Below are 12533 nucleotides of genomic sequence, written 5' to 3' on the forward strand. Positions count from 1 at the left end.
ATAATTTATTAAAACACACTGTTTTGCAATGAAGGTCTACAGTAGCCTCAACAGCACTCTGTAGGGTAGCACCATGGTGTAGCCGGAGGACAGCTTGTTTCCGTCCTCCTCTGGGTGCATTGACTTCAATACAAAATCAGAGCTCTTGAACTGACATTTTGTCCACCCAATCAAAGGATCAGAGAATTAATATAGTACTGAAAGCATAAGCTACAGCTAGCTAGCACTACAGTGTATAAAACGTTGTGGGTAGTTGACTCAAAGAGATAAAGACAATAGTTAAACAGTTTTGAACAAATAAACTCAGCAAAAAAATAACTCAGGACCCTGTCTTTCAAAGGTAATTCGTAAAAATCCAAATAACTTCACAGATGTTCATTGTAAAGAGTTTAAACACTGTTTCCCATGCTTTTTCAATGAACCATAAACAATTCATGAACATGCACCCGTGGAACGGTTGTTAAGACACTAACAGCTTACAGACGGTAGGCAATTAAGGTCAAGGTTATGAAAACTTTGGACACTAAAGAGGCCTTTCTACTGACTCTGAAAAACACCAAAAGAAAGATGCCCAGGGTCCCTGCTCATCTGCGTGAACATGCCTTAGGCATGCTGCAAGGAGGCATGAGGACTGCAGATGTGGCCAGGGCAAAAAATTGCAATGTCCGTACTGTGAGAACAGCGAGAACTGGCAAATCTAGTGCAGTCCATGAGGAGGAGATGCACTGCAGTACTTAATGCAGCTGGCGGCCACACCAGATACTGACTGTTACTTTTGATTTTGTACCCCCCTTTGTTCAGGGACACATTATTCCATTTCTGTTAGTCACATTTCTGTGGAACTTGTTCAGTTTATGTCTCAGCTGTTGAATCTTGTTATGTTCATACAAATATTTACACATGTTAAGTTTGTTGAAAATAAATGCAGTTGACAGTGAGAAGACGTTTCTTTTTATGCTGAGTTTACATTTCTTAAAAAATGAAGGAGAATCAAGAGAGGGAGAGAGAAAAAGAGAGCTATATTTCATAGTATTTTTTCACTTCACTTAATTAGCTAGCTAGCTAGTTTAGCCTACTCAAACAGAGATGGCTGCTATGTTAGCTAGCTGACTACGGCTATCAAACTGCTACGACTTCGGCCGAAGTCGATGCCTCTCCTTGTTCGGGTGGTGATCGGCGGTCTTCTAGCCATCGCCGATCCATTTGTCATTTTCCATTTGTTTTGTCTCGTTTTACCACACACCTGGTTTTCATTTCCCAATTACTGGTCATGTATTTAACCCTCTGTTTCCCCCATGTCTTTGTGTGTGATTGTTATTTGTTCAGGTCGGTATGTTCCGGCTGGTTTGTACCGGGTGTTGTTTATCACCCATGCTGTGGCAACCGTTCTTTTTTGCACTTTGTAAATTGTTTAATTTGTGCTGTCGAGTAAAGTGCGTTGTTTCACTCATCTCTGCTCTCCTGCGCCTGACTTTACTCACCAGCTACACGCACCAGCTTGACACAAACATTGAAACTCTTCCAAGTCAAGGTCAAACAAAAATAAAATCACACATTATTTGTCACATGCGCCGAATACAACAAATGTAGACCTTACCATGAAATGCTTACTTACAAGCCCTTAACCTCTCTTGGGTAGGGGGCAATATTTTCACATCCGGATGAAAAGCGTGCCCAGAGTAAACTGCCTGCTACTCAGGCCCAGATCCTAGGATATGCATATTATTTGTAGATTTGGATAGAAAACACTCTGAAGTTTCTTAAACTGTTTGAATGATGTCTGTGAGTATAACAGAACTCATATGGCAGGAAAAAACCTGAGAAAAAATCCAACCAGGAAGTGGGAAATCTGAGGTTTGTAGTTTTTCAACTCTTTGCTTATCCAAGATACAGTGGAAATGGGGTCATGTTGCACTTCCTAAGGCTTCCACTAGATGTCAACAGTCTTTAGAACCTTGTTTGAGGCTTCTACTGTGAAGTGGGGGCGAATGAGAGGGGATTGAGTCAGAGGTCTGCCAGAGAGCCACGAGCTGACCATGCGCGTTTCACGTGAGAGAGTTAGCTTGCGTTCCATTGCATTTCTGAAGGCAAAGAAATTATCCGGTTGGAACATTATTGAAGATTTATGTTAAAAACATCCTAAAGATTGATTCTATACACCGTTTGACATGTTTCTACGGACTGTAACGGAACTTTTTAACTTTTCGTCTGCACCTAGTGATCGCGCGTCATGAATTTTGATTACTGGTGTCAGGACCCGGTGCGAGAAACAGTCACTAATAATAGGCAGAACCCAGAAGATGAGGCAGACACAGCAGTACTAGAGATGGTGGTTTAATAAAAAATGGATATCTTCCAACAATAAAAAGAAAATCCACAAAGTGATAAGAACCGCAAGGGAAAAAACAAACCTCAAAAGACTAATCCAAAAAAACACAAGAACAAAACCAGAGAACCTCTGGAAAATCAAACAAGAGAAATATCTATATCAAACAAGGCTTGGGCTGGGGCTGGGTGCTAACTTACAAACACTGAGCAAGGAACTAAGGAACACACAGGGTTTAAATACTAACAAGGGAATGACTTACAGGTGCAAACAATAATTGGAGCAAGAAAAACAAAAGGTACAAAAAGGTGCAAGGGGGACATCTAGTGAACAAAACCTAAACAGTCCTGGCCAAAACCTGACAACTGGGCTAAACGCGCTAACAAAAAGGAGTTATTTGGACATAAATGATGGACTTAATCGAACAAAACAAACATTTATTGTGGAACTGGGATTCCTGGGAGTGCATTCTGATAAAGATCATCAAAGGTAAGTGAATATTTATAATGCTATTCTGACATCTGTTGACTACACAACATGGCGGATATCTCTTTGGGTTGTGTTGGTCTCTGAGCGCCGTACTCAGATTATTGCATGGTGTGCTTTTTCCGTAAAGTTTTTTTGAAATCTGACACAGCGGTTGCATTAAGGAGAAGTGGATCTAAAATTCCATGCATAACAGTTGTATCTTTTACCAATGTTTTTTATGAGTATTTCTGTAAATTGATGTGACTCTCTGCAAAATCATGTTTTGGAACTACTGAACGTAACGCGCCAATGTAAACTCAGATTTTGGGATATAAATATGAACTTTACCGAACAAAACATACATGTATTGTGTTACATGAAGTCCTATGAGTGTCATCTGATGAAGATCATCAAAGGTTAGTGATTAATTTTATCTCTATTTCTGCTTTTTGTGACTCCTCACTTTGGCTATGTTTTTCTGTGACTTGGCTCTGACCTAACATAATTGTTAGGCCTTTTTGAAATCGAACACTGTGGCTGCATTTACAACAAGTGTATCTTTAAAATGGTGTAAAATACTGGTATGTTTGAGGAATTCTAATTATGGGATTTCTGTTGTTTTGAATTTGGCGCCCTGCAGTTTCACTGGCTGTTGACGAGGTGAGACGCTACCGTCCCACATACCCTAGAGAGGTTAATCAACAGTGTAGTTCAAGAAGAGTTAAGAAAATATTTACCAAATCAACTAAAGTAAGAAATAATAAAAAGTAACAATAAAATAACAATAACGAGGCTATATACAGGGGATACCGGTACCGAGTCAGTGTGCGGGGGTACAGGTTAGTTGAGGTCATTTGTACATGTAGGTAGGGTTGAAGTGACTATGCATAGATAATAAACAGCTAGTAGCAGCAGTGTACAAAACAATGAGGGGTGTCAATGTAAATAGTCCGGTGGCCATTTGATTAATTGTTCAGCAGTCTTATGGCTTGGGGGTAGAAGCTGTTAAGGAGCCTTTTGGTCCTAGACTAGAAAACAGTCTATGACTTGGGTGACTGTAGTCTTTGCCGATTTTATGGGCTTTCCTCTGACACTGCCTATTATATAGGTCCTGGATGGCAGGAAGCTTGGCCCCAGTTGTGTACTGGGCTGTACGCACTACCCTCTGTAGCGCCTTACGGTCAGATGTCGAGCAGTTACCATACCAGGCTTTGATGCAACCAGTCAGGATGCTCTGCCAGTTCTCTGACCTCCTCCCTATAGGCTGTCTCATCATTGTCGGTGATCAGGCCTACCACTGTTGTGTTGTCAGCAAACTTAACGATGGTGTTGGAGTCGTGTTTGGCCATGCAGTCGTGGGTGAACAGTGAGTACAGGAGGGGACTAAGTACACACCCCTGAGGGGCCCCAGTGTTGAGGATCAGCGTGGCAGATGTGTTGTTGCCTACCATTACCACCTGAGGGCGGCCCGTCAGGAAGTCCAGAATCCAGTTGCAGAGGGAGGTGTTTAGTCCCAGGGTCCTTCTCACATAGGTGTTCCTTTTGTCCGGTTGGGAAAGGGCAGTGTGGAGTGCGATTGAGATTGCATCATCTGTGGCTCTTTTGGGGCGGTATATGAATTGAGTGGTTCTAGGGTACCCGGGAGGATACTATTGATGTGAGCCATGACCAGCCTTTCAAAGCACTTCATGGCTACCAATGTGAGTGCTACGCGGCGGTAATCATTTAGGCAGTGTACCTTCGCTTGGTGGTCTGCTTGAAACATGTACACATTACAGACTCGGTCAGGGAGAGGTTGAAAATGTCAGTGAAGACCCTTGCTAGTTGGTCCGCATCATGCTTTGAGTACACGTCCTGGTAATCCGTTTGTGAATGTTGACCTGTTTAAAGGTCTTGCTCACATCGGCTACCGAGAGCGTTATCACACAGTCATCCAGAACAGCTGGTGCTCTCGTGCACGAACCAGTGTTGCTTTCCTCAAAGCGAGCATAAAAGGCATTTAGCTCATCTGGTAGGCTCGCGTCACTGGGCAGCTCACATCCGGGTTTCCCTTTGTAGTCCGTAATAGTTTTCAAGCCCTGCCACATCCAACGAGCGTCAGAGCCGGTGTAGTAGGATTCAATCGTAATCCTGTATTGACGCTTTGCTTGTTTGATGGTTCGTCTGAGGGCATAGCGGGATTTCTTGTAAGCGTCCGGATTAGTGTCCCGCTCCTTGAAAGCGGCAGCTCTAGCCTTTAGCTCGATGCAGATGTTGCCTGTAATCCATGGCTTCCGGTTGGGGACGTCATTGATGCATTTATTGATGAAGCCGATGACTGAGGTGGTATACTCCTCAATGCCATTGGATGAATCCCGGAACATATTCCAGTCTGTGCTAGCAAAACACTCCTGTAGCGTAGCATCCATCTGACTACTTCCGTATTGAACGAGTCACTGGTACTTCCTGCTTTAGTTTTTGCTTGTAAGGAGGATAGAATTATGGTCAGATTTGCCAAATGGAGGGCGGGAGAGAGCTTTGTATGCATCTCTGTGTGTTGAGTAAAGGTGGTCTAGAGTTTTTTTTCCTCTGGTTGCACATGTGACATGCTGGTAAAAAGTTGGTAAAACTGATTTAAGTTTGCCTACATTAAAGTCCCCGGCCACTAGGTGCGCCACTTCTGGATGAGCATTTTCTTGTTTGCTTATGGCCTAGAGTTGGTTGAGTGCGGTCTTATTGCCAGCATTGGTCTGTGGTGGTAAATAGACGGCTACGAATAATATAAACGAGAACTCTCTTGGTAGATAGAGTACCTTATGATAAGCTGGAGACCACACTATCTCAGGCGAGCAATACCTCGAGACTTCTTTAATATTAGACATTGCGTCCCAGCTGTTATTGACAAATAGACACACACTCCCACCCCTCGTCTTACCAGACATAGCTTCTTCTTTGTTCTGCCGATGCATGGAAAATCCCGCCAGCTCTATATTATCCGTGTCTTCGTCAGCCATGACTCGGTGAAACATAAGATATTACAGTTCTTAATGTCCCGTTGGTAGGATAATCGCAAACGTATGTCATACATTTTATTTTCCAATGATTGCATGTTAGCCAGTAGAACGGATGGCAGTGGGAGTTTACTTGTTCGCCTACGGATTCTCAGAAGGCAGCCCGACCTGCGCCACTTTTTCCTCCGTCTTTTCTTCACGCAAATGATGGGGATTCGGGCCTGTTCCTGGGAAAGCAGTATATCCTTCTCGTCGGACTCGTTAAAGGAAAAAGCTTCTTCCAGTTTGAGGTGAGTAATCGCTGTTCTGATGTCCAAAAGTTATTTTCGGTCATAAGAGACGGTAGCAGCAACATTATGTACAAAATAAGTTTAAAAAATAACAATGCAAAAACACTAGCACAGTTGGTTAGGAGCATGTAAAACATCAGCCATCCTCTTCGGCGCCATCTTAAATCCAGCTTTTGGTTGAATGAATTTATTGCCACCAGGACCCGTCTGTGTAACTGCTAAAGTGCTCGATGACTGTACACTGTACTACATGATTGTAGCGGGTTTACTAATCCGTTAGTTCTATTAGCTATGTTGACTATGATGTAAGATAATATGATGAAAACGATGTAGGCTGTGTGTAGCAGTTAGCGGTTATGATATGAAGGTTTGGCTTGGAAAGGTTTATTTGTTGATGTGTTCTGCACTGAAGCCCACAAGCAAAGAGAAAAGGTGAGAGAGAAGGAGAGCGCGTAGATGCGAGAAGGCATTACAACAAGCAAAGGGATCGTGCTGTTTGTATGTGGCTGCTATGAAAGTGAACTGTGTTTGCATGTGATCAGGGGTGTATTCTGTTATAATAAACTCAACACACCCAAGGGGCCATTTCCTGGACACAGATTAAGCGTTAAAGACAAACTGATTTGCTTGAATGGAGGACTGGCTTGAATTGTGAGGATGACCACAAGTTCTTTCAATAATTAGACAAATCTATTGGTTTTCTGCCCAAGTTGCAAAGGAAATGTTGTGATCTATTTCATAAACACAAGAGACCAGCAAAATTGATAAAAGAGTGTGGCGGTATAGTAAGATCAGTGGCATTTAGTGGTCAAAACCTGGTACATTCACACTACTTTATGGTAAATAATGCAAGTGACTTCAATTACTAATTTCTCTGAGCTGGGGGAAAAAATGTCACCAGATTCATAGCGGATACATGACATAGTATGGCGAAGCCATACTCCAAGCCACAGCTTCATACTACTTGTCAAACATAGAGAACTGATATTATATACTGTTTGTTGGGGTGGGATTGGCATGGAGTGTGGGGCTTCCGTGGGTGGATTTTGAATTGTTGGGGGGATTCCTTATGTCTTATTCATTGGTAGGAAGAAGTTTGGTCCAAATCGGATCTTGGGTACTATATTTATTGAATATTATCTGTATCCAAAATATTAAAATTAACAATTTGGATACCATTGATTAGCTTAATTTCTCAAAAATAAGATGTAAACATAATTTCAAGAATGCTAATCATATCTGTTACTAACTACAGAAACAATTTCAGACCAATCTAAGATGGTGGGTGTTGGAATCTTCTTTCTTGTGCTTTTTGAGGTGGAAAGACCCTCATACGAGGTGTGCGTACTGTATGTCTAATGACACCTTCCTGATACTGATTAATAGTGTGTGTGTGTGTGATTCATTGATTCAGTTTCCTGCAAATGCTCCATTGAGCCCCCAGGTGATTTAACAGAAATCCCTACAGATGCCAAGTGTTGTTTCTGATAAGATCTGAGGATGAGTCACACTTAATGGGGCACAGTCTTTCCCAGTCCCAGGGTGCACCCTGTCCATCAGCCCATACAAAGGATGTCCTCATGCAGGACCGATAAGAACATTTAGATTAGGTTGAAACCCTTCATTCTTTCTAGTTCTTCCCCCATCCCACTCTACTCCACCTCTATCTCTGCAATATATTTTGATACAGATAATAGCCATTAAAAGGGTCTGGATTTGCAGCCATAAAACACTTTGATGAGTCACTGCTACTCTGAAGACACTGTTTTTTAATAGGCGTTAACAGAAACCGCTATCCATTGATAAAACAGCTTTCTCAAAACACTCAGATGCTAATCTTTAACACACAGTGGGTAACCTCACCTGGGGATGACGACACCGGAGCTAACAGCCCTATCCTCTATGCTGGTATTGTTCACTGTAATACACACTAACAAAGACGTACTGTGGAGCCACTAGGTAATGACTAATGCTAACTCTTATTGCGAAGATTGAGAAGAGAGCTGCTTTTGTGCCAAGGGCTTTACTGGTAGAGATGGAGAGATAGAGACACAGGGGGGAGAGGACAGTTGATAAAGAAAGGGTAAGATAGTGGAGACGTATGGAGATGGACAGGTGAGGCAATGGAAGGTTGAGGGAGGGGGAGAAAGATAGAGAAATGGAGAGATGGGAGGAAGAGAAAATTGAGTGATATTATGATCAAGGGATTAAAAATATATATTTGTCATTTAGCTAGCAGACGCTCTTATCCTTGCTCAAGTGCAAATCAACAAAATGTTCACCGAGAATCAGAGGGACAGAGAGAGTGACACAGGAATGTGTATTACACCATCACGTCATTCTCTAATAAAAAGAGGAGTCAAAGTTGTCAATGATCTGCCTTTACCACAAGAGGTCCCATAGGACTCAGTTGACAAAGAATGGCGCTTGCAACGCCAGGGTTGTGGGTTCGATTTCTACAGGGGACCAATATCAAAAATGTACAGTTTTTCAAAACTTTCTTACGTTATTATTGTTTTTTCCCCTCATCAATCTACACACAGTACTCCATAATGACAAAGCAAAAACAGGTTTTTAGAAATGTTGGCCAATTTATTAAAAATACAGTACCAGTCAAAAGTTTGGACACACCTACTCATTCTGTCACGGTTGTTGAAAAGGTCGGACCAAGACCAGTGTGTTGAGTCATCTTTTATTTAAGTGAAACTTTCAAACAAAATACATAAACAAGCAACAAAACATGACTCACGTGGTGCAACCAGCACAAACACAAACAATATCCCACAACCCATGTGGGAACAATGGAGAACTTAAGTATGATCCCCAATTAGAGACAACGATAATCAGCTGCCTCTAATTGGGAACCATACCAAGTACACCAACATAGAAATAGGAAAACTAGAACACCCCCCTAGTCACTCCCTGACCTACAACACCATAGAGAACCAAGGGCTCTCTATGGTCAGGGCGTGACACATTCAAGGGGTTTTATTTGTTTTTACTATTTTCTAAATTGTAGAATAATAGTGAAGACATCAAAACTATGAAATAACACATCATGTGGTAAACAAAAAATTGTTAAACAAATCAAAATATATTTTAGATTTTAGATTCTTCAAAGTAGCCACCATTTGCCTTGATGACAGCTTTGCACACTCTTGGCATTCTCTCAACCAGCTTCACCTGGAATACTTTTCCAACAGTCTTGAAGGAGTTCCCACATATGCTGAGCACTTGTTGGATGCTTTTCCTTCACTTTGCGGTCCAACTCATCCCAAACCATCTCAATTGGGTTGAGGTCAGGTGATTGTAGAGGCCAGGTAATCTGATTCAGCACTCCATCACTCTCCTTCTCCATCAAATAGCCCTTACAGTCTGGAGGTGTGTTGGGTCATTGTCCTGTTGAAAATCAAATGATAGTCCCACTAAGCGCAAAGCAGATGGGATGGCGTATCGCTGCAGAATGCTGTGGTAGCCATGCTGGTTAACTTAAGTGTGCATTGAATTCTAAATAAATCACTGACAATGTCACCAGCAAAGCACCCCCACACCATCACACCTCCTTTAGGTGCCTTTTGGCAAACTCCAAGTGGGATTTCATGTGCCTTTTAATGAGGAGTAGCCTGATTGGTGGAGTGATATAGAGATGGTTGTCCTTCTGGAAGTTTCTCCCATCTCCACAGAGGAACTCTAGAGCTCTGTCAGAGTGACTATCGGGTTCTTGGTCACCTCTCTTACCAAAGCCCTTCTTCCCCGATTGCTCAGTTTGGCCAAGCGGCCAACTCTAGGAAGAGTTGTGGTGGTTCCAAACATTCAATGCTGCAGAAATGTTTTAGTACCCTTCCCCAGATATGTGTCTCGACACAATCCTGTCTCGGAGCTCTACGGACAATTCCTTCGGCTTGGTTTTGCTCTGACATGCAGTGTCAACTGTGGGACCTTATATAGACAGGTGTGTGCCTTTCCAAATCATGTCCAATCAATTGAATATACCACGGCTGGACTCCAATCAAGTTGTAGAATCATCTCAAGGATGATCAATGGAAACAGAATGCATCTGAGCTCAATTTCGAGTCTCATAGCAAAGGGTCTGAATGTACTGTATTTAAATACGGTATTTCTGTTTTTAGTAAATTAGAAAAAATTTGTAAAAACCTGTTTTCACTATGTCATTATGGGGTTTTGTGTGTAGATTGATGAGGAATTTTTATTTATTTAATCAATTTTAGAATAAAGCTGTAACGTATCAAAATGTGGAAAAAGTCAAGGGGTCTGGAATACTCTCCGAATGCACTGTATGCACTACTGCAAGTTGCTCTGAAAAAGAAAGTCTGCTAAATTACTAAAATGTAAATGTTTCTGAACGGGGATGACGTCCGTCTCTTTTGTTTTTTCCTGTGAAAGACAATGGTTCACATAAACACGGTGATGAGAGGATGGCTCATTGGACCTGATAGGAGGTGGAGAAGTCTGAAACCTCAGGAATGGCAGACTGATAGATTTAAGATGCCCCACCAGAACAGCAAACTGCTCCAGAAAACAATTCCTAGGAAAACTAATCAGTGAAATCACAGAGCTCTATTCTTTTGTCCTCGTCCACATGAACATTGCTCTGGCACTTCTCAGGGTGTGGACGTGATCAAAGGTAGATGAGATGGCCAAATGTAACATCAGGACGGTTTTACCGCAACACCCAATGGATGATTTACAGTCATTGTCATTGTCTGGGTACAACACATCCTTACAACACACATGGAACAAACTTCCAAAATGACTAATTCATGACAAACAGGAGTTGGAGCACTCAAAAAACAGGCTGAGATTTACTTCTTACCCTCAGGCTTTGTTCCATATTCTGATGAAGCACAGATATCCTGATGTTTCTCCTCTGAGTAAGTAATTTGTGTTTTTTTCCTGGGTAAGCCCTATTATGGAATTCCTGACATTTGTTGTTGAGCAGCCCTACTCTCCTTCGTTTTCTGAAATGGGGAGGCCTATTTGAACTGTGACCTATTTGAAACTCTTCATGATGTTGCAAGAATGGGAGCTCCAGATGCAGTCAAAAGTTCCACAAGGATCCAGCAGTATCTAGGGGCTCTTATTTCCAGGTTCTCTTATCTGATCAAATAACTGACATATCTGAAGTAAGAGGACTTTAATTTACATTAAACAGGATGTGAAGATTCCATGTTGATTAAATCTCTGATGTCATAACAAGTTCAGGTGTCTCGGTGTTGAGCAGACAGTCATTACACAAGCCCACTCTTAACGGCCTGACAGATGATATTTCCACAATATGGAGATAAACGCTGTAATAAAATTATAAAGAGAGACACACCGTTGGAAAGGGTTCGAATTAATTAATTTAGGATATCAGCTTCAGAATTTTCTATGATATTATCAACATGATCTTTCTAACCCAGAGGACGCAAACACTTTGCTGTATACTTTGCTTTTTATGGTGCTACTCAGTGGTAACCACCTCAACAGACAAAAATGCCCAGCTACCTAGCGGCTAAATAGCCATGGTTAGAAAACTGTCACACCGTGAAAGTTGTCATTCAGTTGGAAATAGTGAAATAAACAATGCTTGCCTTGAGTAACAGAAGAAGAAAAAAGCTGAGATACATGGGTAATTAGAGAGAACAGAGAAAAAGAGAAAGAAAAAAGAAAAAGAAGGGAAGATAAGTGTCTGTAATCTTGTGAGGTGGAGACCTGGTCCGATTCAACACATTTCCCACACTCCATTTCAATCAGTGTTGCTGTCATGTTAGCACGGTGGGTTAGCATGTAAATGGAACAGCCTGTGTTTTCTGTGGAAAACCAAATGAGGGGTTCAAATGACACATTATTTATTTGTTGTTCACTTTTCCCCTTTCCATCATCCATCACTCGGAATGGGGTGGAAGTAGGTACTGAAGCGGAGGAGAAATAGTTGAAAGAGGATAGGATCGTCATGGCTGGGCTAACGAGATAAGCAACATTTGACCAAAGACACTGACTGGTTAAACAACTAGCCTACCCCAGTTTCCTTTTACCTCCTTTTCACCCCAAAATTAAGGTTTAATTGGCATCTAGCCTAATTCCATCTTTTCAGTTGGTACCCATTCCTTCGGGATTGAGGCCTGCAAATATCTTCAAATGCACATCCAGAATTTGTTCAACAGATGGGGGGGTGGCTCACACAGTGCCTTAAGAAAGTATTCATACCCCTTGACTTTCTCCACATTTTGTTTGAATAGAGATTTTGTGTCACTGGCCTACACACAATACCCCATAATGTCAAAGTGGAATTATGTTTTATAAATGTTTACACATTTATTAAAAATGAAAGGCTGAAATGTCAATAAGTATTCAACCCCTTTTTCATGGCAAGCCTAAATAAGTTTAGAAGTAAAAATGTGCCTAACAAGTCACATAATAAATTGCATGGACTCTGTGTGCAATTATAGTGTCTAA

General features: G+C 41.7%; 1 protein-coding gene across 2 annotated transcripts in view; it reads right to left on the reverse strand.

Moving 5' to 3' along the window:
* Positions 1-12533, reverse strand: part of LOC139561087 (SPRY domain-containing protein 3-like) — a 50923-nt gene that overhangs the window by 4762 nt on the left and 33628 nt on the right. The gene's annotated exons all lie outside the window — the stretch shown is intronic.

This window comes from Salvelinus alpinus, chromosome 2 (genome assembly GCF_045679555.1).
Source record: "Salvelinus alpinus chromosome 2, SLU_Salpinus.1, whole genome shotgun sequence".
NCBI lineage: Eukaryota > Metazoa > Chordata > Actinopteri > Salmoniformes > Salmonidae > Salvelinus > Salvelinus alpinus.